The 10,888-nt window shown below is 47.6% G+C and overlaps 1 long non-coding RNA gene across 1 annotated transcript; it reads right to left on the bottom strand.

Moving 5' to 3' along the window:
* Positions 1-1,511: 1,511 nt before the first annotated feature.
* On the bottom strand, positions 1,512-8,225 carry LOC119102232 (uncharacterized). Its single transcript, XR_005094675.1, has 3 exons — positions 8,148-8,225; positions 6,369-6,516; positions 1,512-1,779 (listed from the first exon to the last, which is right to left on the bottom strand). It is a non-coding gene; the product is annotated as an uncharacterized LOC119102232 (long non-coding RNA).
* Between the last annotated feature and the right edge of the window lie 2,663 nt (positions 8,226-10,888).

The following is a 10,888-nucleotide window of genomic DNA, read 5'->3' as shown; positions in this document are numbered from 1 at the left end:
GTAACTTGTACCACTGCCAAAGTTCTTGCATTATGTAGCACTGAACATGCACTGAACGTATACTATAGGTTGAGGGCCGGCTGAAGTCTATTAATACCAGATATCGTGCTGACATACGTGAGACACCAATCATTCGTTGATTACATTTTTACATTACATTCGTTCGGTGAAATTAAAAGGCTGCCATCTCCCTTGTCAACACTAGTTAAATGAGGATTATAGTGATGTTAATGAGTAGCAGCATATCATTGAAAGCAGTTAGTGCCAGAAATGACGGCTGACACTTCGTTAGAACTACCATCGGCGTTAATATACTACATTCTCCCATTTGTTTGGCGTGCTAGACAGTCTGCCACCGTAATACCATAATTGGCGCGCCACCGTCAAAACTGGCAGAGAGGCTCCAGGGCTCCTAACGGGCCATTGGCTTAAATGGGGGGGGGGGGGGGGGGGGGCAGTGGGGTACTGAGGGCCCTGTCTGCCACAGGCCCCTTTCATTGTCTCGTGGACTCTCACTAAGTTTCTATATCTCCATTCACTGTTACAGGTCCCCAAATGACGCCAAGAGGTTATCTGATATTTGGGATTCCGTCCCTGTCCTTGGTCAGTACATTATTCCCTTGGCCGAATTGGGACCTATTGCGGACATGCAGCTTCATATTACTTTGGAGGCCTCTGAGCAACCCAGGGGCTCCTCATCGCCTCAGGGGCTCTGACCAATCTAAATCATTGGCCCCAGGCTCATCCCTGCTTGCATGCTGGGTCATAAGGGCTCAAATCGACACGGAGTCGACTGCTTCGTGTTGGTGGTCTCTTCTTCATGCTGGTGGTGGTGTGTCTTGGCCAGCCTGAGGCTATTATTGACTCAGTGGCCCTAATCAATGTAAACTACCTGCCCAGTCATCTTTCTGTTCGGTAAATAGGTCCCCAGGTCCAAACGACACGGAGCCGACTGTTCAGTACCGATCCTTATTGACTCAGGGGGTCCCTCATAGGTGCAAAGTGCTCTCTGACTGGCATTTGAGGGTCCGGCACTGCGAGCCAAGCCCTTTAATGCGATGTCCAGCCAGCCCTTCGGGGCATCAAAACGCCCTGACTTGCTCGTCCCGAGGGGCCGTTCGGACCCTGGGGACTAAGCGGACGGAGATGTGTTCCTCTTTCTACCTGCGCTACTGCCCTGCCAGCAGCGCGCGGGTCTCTGGGCAAAACAAGAAGGCGAACAAAAAACGAATCAGCACTTTCGTACTTCTTAAGGAATCATTTTTATCTGCTCATGGGCCCTTTACTTTCGCTCGCGACTGTTCTTGAACGCCTGTAAGCCCAAAGATGTCCAATTTTGTAGCGTTTTGTGCTAAAAAAAGCTGCGTCCGTTCTGCAGGTCATGCACACATTCGGAGCACACGCGCCCCTTCGGGATCAAAGGGTGTTACTGTGCAATGAATCTCCCTTGGGATTACATGATCACAGAAGTTATGACGTGCAAATTTATTGCCAAATGTGTGCACTTGTTATATATGCCAACTGGGTGCAGCTAAGGAGATGCATTAGCAATAGCACGTGGTGCGGTAGAGGAGATGCACTAGGCTGGGTACTGGCAGCCAGCATCTTCGGGCGCCTGGCACGCCTTTGCCTTGGCGTTGTAGTGGAGACCTTCGTTACAGAACTGATTTTTCGAGATTCCATTGAGACAGTAAATGTACCCATTGCAATCGTTCGGGTCGGGGAGGAACCCGACTCCGCTGGGACAGCCCGACGCATCGGCCGTCGGCTCGGGACCACCTGGAACAGAAGGGCAGCCGCAGTGAGTGCCCACCACGCCCGGGTCACTGGCCCATCGGCCGCCCACCGGCCTGACCCACCTGACCTCCCGGTTCGAACCTTGACGGCCCTCTTACCACAGTCGTGGCTGCTGGGCAGGTCACGGTTCTGGATGTTGGGGTTGTACACCGAGCCGGTGGCGCAAGTTTCTAGGTAAGCCTTGCCACCCTACAACAGCGACGAACGTTCACCCCATTCAGATCACACTCCTCCAGTGGTCCACCAAGAGATCTGTCCACCTGCGCACAGCTGACGACCTCGCTAATCACATCTCATCCAACAGAAGACACAAGGTCGGCGTCGGGGAATCGCACTGGATATCGGCGAAGCCATCAGCTGCTCTAACAGGTCTCAACTTTCTAGTACTCGCTTTCGATCCTTTCAACGTTTGATTGGAATCCCGAGAAAATTTCGAGAATTACAACAAGGTCAGAAGCCGCCATATCTCGGCGTAATCTTGTCATCACACAATCGTACTGAAACTTTGCGGAAGGACTGAGGCAAGGCATTACGATTACAAATGGAACAAGGGTCCGAACCATCGTTCTCGTCTGATGTTTTGACGTATACATAATGCCTCGGCCAATTAAAAGGAGTGTCCCACCTTTGGGGCGTGATGAAAAAACGTGCTCTGGTGAAATCTCAGAACCAGTTAGGTGTTACGGTTGCACAGGCTAGTGTCACTAAACCACCGTGAAGATATCACGAGGACATTTTTTATTATATTCTTTCCTGGAGTACACTGTTAAAATTTTGTCGCTGCACTACAACTCTTTCTTTTTGGTGGTAACCCTAGAGTGTATCTCTAGTCCGCGACAACTGCAATTGTCGCGGACCTTGAAGGGTGACCTTGGGAGGTCTGACTTTTTGACGGACGCTAGTGCTTTCTGTGGTGAATATCTTGATGTTTGTAAGTTTAAATCAGTCGGTAAGTTTTGGGTGATATAGAGTTCCCCGTCTTTTGAGCCGGTGTTTGACCTTGAACGGTGACGGTGAGAGGTCAGGATTTTTTGACGGACGCTAGCTCTTTTTGTGGTGAAGATTCCGATGTTGGTAACGTAACAATCGGCCGGTAATTTTTGGGTGATATGGAGTTCGCCGTCCTTTAAGCCCGCGTTTGACCTTGAACGTTGACCTTGAGAGGTCAGGACTTTTTGGCGGACGCTAGTTCTCTCTGTGCTGAATATGCTGTTGTTTGTAAGTTAAAAATCGGCCGGTAATTTTTGGGTGATATGAAGTTTCCCGTCCTTTAAGCCCGCATTTGACCTTGAAGGGTCAGTGTAATGATGTTGTTTTGTTAAGTAAGTTAGTTCAGTGTTTTGATGTTTGTAAATTAAAAATCGGTCGGCAATTTTTGGGTAATAAGGAGAACCCCGTCTTGTGCGCCGGCGTTTAACCTTGAAGGGTGACCGTGAGAGGTCAGGATTTTTGACGAACGCTAGCTCCTTCTGTGGTGAATATTCTGATGTTTGTAACGTAGCAATCGGCCGGTAATTTTTGGGCGATATGGAGTTCCCCGTCTTTTAAGTCCGCGTTTCACCTTGAAGGATCAATGTAATGGTGTTGTTTTGATAAGTAAGTTAGTTAAATGTTTTGATGTCTGTAGGTTAAAAATCGGTTAGTAATTTCTGGGTATTATGGAGTTCACCGTCTTTTGATCCATCGTTTAAACTTGAAGGGTGATCGTGAGAGGTCAGGAATTTTTGACGAACGCAAAATATTCACCACTCTTTCTGTGGCGAATATTTTGGTGTTTGTAACTTAACAATCGGCCGGTAATTTTTGGGCGATGTGGAGTTCCCGGTCCTTTAAACCCGCGTTTGACCTTGAAGGGTGACCTTGAGAGTTCAGGACGCTCTGACAAACGCTTGTTCTTTGTGTGGTGAAGATTCTGCTGTCTGTAAGTTAAAAATCGGTCGATAATTTTTGGGTGATATTTAGTTCCCCGTCCTTTCCACCCGCGTTTAACCTGAAGGGTGACCGTGAGAGGTCAGAACATTTTGATGGACGCTAGTTTTTCTGTGGTAAATATTTTGATGTTCGGAGGTCAAAAATCGGCCGGTACTTTCAGGGTGATATGGAGTTCCCGGTCCTTTGAGCCCGTGTGTAACATTGAAGAGTGACCTTGAGAGGTCTTGACTTTTGGACGGACGCTAGTTCTGTCTGTGGCGAATAGTCTGATGTTTGAAGGTTTGAAATCGGCCGGTAATTTTTGGGTGATATGGAGTTCCCCGTCCTTTAAGCCCGCGTTGGACCTTGAAGGGTTACCTTAAGGTTTCACGACTTTTTGACGGACTAAATAATTCATTTACCTTTGAAACCAAAACTTAAAACTTTGAACTAAACCTACCTTTTAAATTATTTTGCGCTTGTGAATATTTTGATGCTCGCAGTTCTCAAATCGGCCAGAAGTTTTTGGCTCATGTCGAGTTTCCCGTCGCTTGACCCAGCTTTTGGCCTTGAAGGTCACATGATATTGGAAAATAAGGGTCATTTTTGGTGTTCTCATGCCACAATTGACATTGAGACCCTTTTTCAGAGAAATCGGATCTCGTCATTGAAAAAATCGCCAAATAAGTCGCCAGCTTCACGGACATGCCGGCCATCCGGGCGCGCGTTAAGGGCTAATGCATTTTTTTCATCAGTCTGAAAAGCGCACACGTTAGATATGCGCTCAGACTGCCTTCTAAGTGTAAAATCTGATGTCATGAGGCGTTCAAGGATACATTTTTCAGAAGCGTTGTTATTTTCGCCCAACCGTTGGCCACAACTTAATATTAGGTGCTAGGCCGACGCTGCGCCTTCTACGTAGACTGCAACGCCTGGGGTCGAGGCTTGTGTTTCTAAGATTTTGGAGTGCGCATGCTCAAAAATATGTCACATTGTATTACTAGTTGATTGAAGTGTTCAAAGGTAATCATTTCGGAAGCAACATAATTTTCGTCCACCGGTGGGCCACGGCTAAAATATTAGGTTCTGGGCTAACGCTCCGCGGACTATGGAGACTGCAACGCCTGGTGTCGAGGCTTTTGTTGCAAGATTTGCGAGCGCGCATGTTAAGAAACACGTAACATAAATTGTATCACTAATCGATTCCAACTGAATGTTGACCATTTTCAGACAAGCGTGGCTTGACCATGCTAATACACATTGTTGACCACTTGATCTGCAATCAAATTTTCATCTTCAAATTTGGATCAAGCATATCGATCTACAACCTACCTTCGCGATGTTGCCAATGTCTGTAGAACCCAGATAAAAATTGACAAATCTTTTGAATTGATTCGGTTTAGAAAGAGACAACTACGCATCGTAAATTACGAGCCCCGATGGTTTCTTCCATGCAGTCGTTCACGCCTGATTTCTGCAACTTATTTGCCTCAAAATACGAACAGAATTGAGATTACGGTAGCCCCTGGTTTCTGTTCTGGTTGCAAGGTAAAAAAAAACATCAAAACGAAGAAAACTGTGTAACTTGTTAACAAGCAAGCTATATCCGAGGATTTTGGTGGGGGATAACCATAAGATGGGCTTTTGTCAATCTTGTGTTACCCCTTGGCAAGGCTCTGGCTATGCCTCTGCCTACACATAAAAGCAGATCAAGTCGTATACGTTGCATGATAGGCACTTAAATTTCCGTTGGGCCATTTTACGCCTAGAGCAGACAGCTTCCCGGAGGCTATTTTTCTGCCACGGTGTGGCGTGAGGGAAGACAATTCGGAAAAAGATACTGTTGCAGGTGTCCAACACATGTTTCATGCATCATGTAGTAGTAACGTTGATACAAAAGTACGCAGCAATGCAGCCATACGATCAGTTCGCAGTCAGTCATGTGGGCGACATCCGGGCCAGGCCAGTGCCCACCGACGTCGGACAGGAACAGTGCCCAGATAAGAAACATATGACAGATTCTTAAAAGAGACTCTCCAGTTTTGTGGCTTTGTCACATTGTTTCTAGCAGCTTTAAGCCCCCGAATTTTTTCCGCTTTAAATGCTGCGACAAGTCTTATCTCTTGAAACGCAGCGAGCGAAATGAAGGCGCATGAAAAGTCTGTTGCACTGTGAGCTATTAATCCACTGTTAAAATTCTCGCCAGCCTGTACCCAGGCCGTATACTGGCATCGACACTGTGGAGTCAGATGCCTCCTCAATGACCCAAAATGCCTACGCTGGCGGAATTTCGCCTCCCCAGGAAAGGCAATGTTAAAATGGACGAATCATCTAGGGAAGATGGATAGCCTTATTTGCTAAATGACATGATTTTGAATGAGCTGCTAAATAAGCCGGGTAGGCAAGATTGTGCGCTATTGAGAAACAGTTCTAAATGCAGATGCAGCAGAGCAGCCATGACACTTGAATAAGAGCGAAAACAACCTTCATCCCTACCCCCTACCCCCCCCCCCCCTCCCCGGTCATCGGGCTCGCTTTCCAGAAAAAGTTCCTGATGTACACCCTGAGCTTGGCCCCGCAGTTTTCGAAACGTTCCTTCGCCTATGAACAAAATAATGCTTTCTTCATCGGCAACTTTAACGCCCCACAAAAATATTTACTTTCATCCGAAGAAGACGAAGACGAAGAACTCCTTCCCGGATCGCGCTCCTGTGGATGCTTTTCGTGGCGTGAGATGAACATTGCATCTAGGAGACCCCGATCTGGATTCGCAACTGTCGCTTCGGTGGATTGAAGGTAAACGGCCATCTGTGAAGAAATCAACAACCATTCAGATCAAATTTGGTGTGGATATATTTGTGTGTGCGAGCGCGTTCTTCTAGCTCCCGCCTCCAACGCCCACTTCCACGCCTCCATACACCTGTATGCAGACACACGCGCACCAAAGCACGCACGTGCACACACGCATCTGCATACATGCATACACTGGCCAAGAAAAACGCGAATCAGACACGAAAATTGACTTGTCTTCGACTGGCTATAGAGAATTGCAAAAATACACTGATCGTACGCCGCATGCGGGATCCCGCCACGCATGGGACAGAAGGAATACACGCTCACCTAACCCCGGTGGAAAAGCTCCGCCTGGACACTGATTGTACCCGCTTGAAAGTTCATCGGTGCTAGTTAGCGAAGTATCCGCTTATTCGTCATTTTCGACGTCAATGTCCAAACACGTCCGAAAGCTCTGCCCTGTGTCTGGTGTGTTTCGGTGCATGCGGGGACTCATGTACGTACAACGTGCTCCCATTTATTGGTCAAACGATGACACACGCCCGATTGTCAGATGTTTGTTTCATCGGGAACCATATGATGTCCGCAGTTCATAGCGTCCGATGTTCACAATGTCCACAGTTCACAATGTCAAACGCTCATGATGTGCACAGTTCATGATGTTCACAGTCAATGGCGTCCCCAGTTCACAATGCCCACAGTTCACAGCGTCCAAAGTTCAAGATGTGCTCAGCTTATAATCTCTAAAGTTAGCTATATCCACAGCTCATGACGTCTACGGGCCATGATGTCCACGGTTTGTAATGTCTGTCGTTCATAATGTCCACAAAATGGTTCAGCCTGCGTCCGTCACGGTGGGAAGCTTCGCCCTCGTGGGAGAGAAACATCTCATAATGCCGTAAGGTCATTTCCTTTGATTCGACATGCAGTCCAACACCACTGATGTAAAGTGAATCCTCCGCAGCTTCCCGAAGCCTGGCCGTGTGATCTGTGGCTATTATGACATGTGGAAATAAGGTACCGTGGACATTATGAACTGCTGCCATTCTGAGCTGTGGACATTATGAAGTGTGAACATTGTGCACTATGGATAAAATGACCTGTGGATATTATGACCTGTTACAGGCATGAAGCCCAGCCGTTCGTCTCAAGTGAACATCATAATGCTCCGAAATTAAAGCTATCCGGCTCTGGCCTTCATTCAAATCCCGGGCCAAAACGCAGCGAGAGCACCATCTTTGGGACACACTCATTTCATATGAGGTCTTAGCGTGCAGTTCAAACACTAGTGTCAATGCCCTCCTTCTTCGCCGTAATCATGACCGTTTGCACAGTCTTTGGCCATATAGCATGGACGGACCGAACTCCGGACCGCAGAGAAAATGTTACAGACGCCCCCACAGCGAACCCAAACCCAACCTTTTGTGTTTGACACGTTTATACACATTTCAAAGATATGAGCACAAATCATGTCACGAAATTTGCCAGGAACATCCAACCACGATCGGAAAACTAACTACGGAAATGATAGACAAATAACAGTGTAAATGGCAAAGGAACATGTACGCCGGTCATTCATTATATACTACCTCGCATATACGCCAACGTAAACTTTCATTGCATGTACCCAACATCAGGCTTCTTACCACGCCTACGAGTGTGACGAAGATGGCGGCCTTCATTGCTGAGCTCGAGATGTCACTTGAAGATACGTGTACTGTGCCTGCTTCGGTACTCTGCCGGCCGGGGTCGCTCTTAAATACGCTCCAGCCAGGCTTCCCACATGTGATCGCACCTGCGAAATCTGCACAAGTGGATCCGAGGCGCTAAAACGGAAAGCATGTTGGTCTTCAACGATAAACAAATGGGAGCCGTTTCAGCTATTATGCTGCTATTTTCGCCAACACGTGCCGGGCGTTTTTCTCACCTTAGCCTGGCGAGGAGGTTTGCAGGCTGTACTGAAATTCCGTGCGTGCTAGAAACGAGCGGAGAACGGCGGCCGAATGCTGACGCAAATTGCGTTGGAAAAAAACGGAGTAATCTTGGAAAAGGAAGTGAGTTCAAGTAGCTCATTATCTACAAACCTAACGTACATATTTTAGATATTTACACACATATTCATGGACTAGTTTACCACCGGGCCTGGTGCGTGAAATTGGCCGCGTTGCACAGCAGAGCATGCTCTAGACAAGCAAACTCCAGATCGCATGGCTCGGTTATCAAATTTCGTTCACATTCATTCAGGAACCACGCAAGGTTGTCGCGAGTTTGCGTCACACATATGTTGCAAGAGTCGTTCCGATCAAATCGGTAGTTTTGTTAGAACGTGACAATATTTACACTTTGTTTCGCGTATTCTTTATCAGCTTCGCCATCCGAAGATAGAACTTCTCACAACATTCTCCGTCTTATACGCAAGGTAGAAGCCTGCAGCTCCACTACAGGCCTTTTTCAGTATAGGTCTTATTTTGCATGTTTAATAGCAATATAGCTGTCCAATGGCAGAATAGCAGTCGGTAGGCAGCCCACGCTTGAGCGGAATGGTCCTTCAGCCCTTGACCAGGTACAATAGTGTGTCCTCTTATGTACTTGCCACGGGGTCCTTTGCCAAGATAAAAGTAAGACGTTTCATAATCATCCATTCGACTGGATGGAAATTATGTAAAAACGAAAATAAAATCGTGTTTGGCTGAAAACGTTCAGTATCTTACAGGATCTATTTGTGGGACAGATTACATAAATAGTTTTGAGCCTGCATGTTTGCATCTCATGAGGAAGGGCAGCGATGGTCGGGGTTGCAGGTTCCGTAAAACCAAACGAAGCTTACCGCTGCAGATGACACCAGGCAGCAGGCGCAGTACGTGCTAAAACAGCCGTCATGCAATCACTCCTCCGAAAGTCTTTAGGAATTAATTCATACTCTTCCAAGACTAGACTGGAACGTATATTTCAAATTTGATGCTACGGACGCTCTCTGAGCGGATCACCACTCAAAGCGCCACGAAGATAGATCTTCTACCTTCACTCTTCCAGTTCCACCACGAGGTTACAGCACCAGCTCGCTGTGTTGTAAGTGCTGATCTGATCATATTATCAATTTAAAAATGACACTGCTGAAAAATACGCCCAGGTTACATTTTAAACGTACGAATCAATGCTATAAAGCGCTGAGAAGCGCTTCTTTCAGATGCGTCTTTTTTGTCCGCCGGTTGTCCGCACTGTGGGCCGCTGACAATCACTGGAGCCCCTCTTTGACTTAGGGGCCCCAACCAAAAGCGTATCACGGGCCCCGGGTTTGTCCCTCCCTGGATACTGGGTGGACGACACACGCGGCTGCTCATTGCACCGCGCCCCGCATCATTGCCCGGGAGCGTGGTTTTACAAAAAAAGTTGGGGCTGAACGGGGAAACGTGACTTAATCTATCTCCAAAACATGTCAACAAGCATATTTTCCTCACAATTGGCCCACTTCGTTCCCAGAGTTAAGGGCTGAAGCCCAAGTTGGCGAGGGAGGGGAGAGGGGGGGGGGGGGGGGCTAAAGCCCCTCCAAATCAAAAGGAAACTACACCCCTGTTGCTGCCTGTGGAGCTTCGAGCTGACTTCAGTTGCCCTTGTGACTTGTCTGCGCGGCAACCCCGTCGCGCACGCGCAGCGGTGTAAGCTGTTAACGTTTGGGATTTCGTGCGTTTACCAACCCAGCTACGAAAAATGAAAAAAAAATATTCCGTTTAGTTGCCTTGTAACATTTTTTTCTGGTCGGAAGTGGCGTTTTTTGTGTGTTTTGTTTACAGGAATACGTGTGTATGTATTTGACCCTGTTCGATCTGTCGTCGGCACGATTGTCGGCTGGAATGCATGCCATCATGCGTGCTGACTTAGGTTCCGTTCGATCCGTGGTCAGCACGAAAGTCAGCTGGAATGCGTGACGTCACGCGTGCTGACGGAGTGTTCGATGTGCGGGCTGGCACGAAAGTTTTTTACCTTTACATTCCCCTCTTCTTTTTTCTGTCACTTCAGTTCACACACTATCTGGCTTGACGCCGACCATGACACACTTCTCACGAAGTGGTGCTTGTGAGTGTCGCTTCTGTTCCCGTATTACCATCATCTATCCCATCCGTATCTTGAGTGCTTCTTGCCGTGTCCAATTCATTTCAATGCGGTCTGGGCAACGCAACCACACACCACACCAATCGCAGACACCTTTTCATGGTTACTCTCGGCATTTCAATTGCCTCCTTATCTTTCTTACGTCGTATTTCCCCCCAAATTAGGGACAAGTGCCCTCATCCCGCCTAACGTACACGCCGATGCAAGAACTACCAAATCAAACCTCCGCCTCTATCAAAGTGAATTTTTAATCTGGTGGCGTTTTTCTCTATGTTGA

The sequence above is a fragment of the Pollicipes pollicipes genome, unplaced genomic scaffold, assembly GCF_011947565.3.
Source record: "Pollicipes pollicipes isolate AB1234 unplaced genomic scaffold, Ppol_2.1 Scaffold_5724;HRSCAF=6776_pilon_pilon_pilon, whole genome shotgun sequence".
Taxonomy (NCBI): domain Eukaryota; kingdom Metazoa; phylum Arthropoda; class Thecostraca; order Pollicipedomorpha; family Pollicipedidae; genus Pollicipes; species Pollicipes pollicipes.
This window is presented reverse-complemented; position numbering and strand designations above follow the sequence as displayed.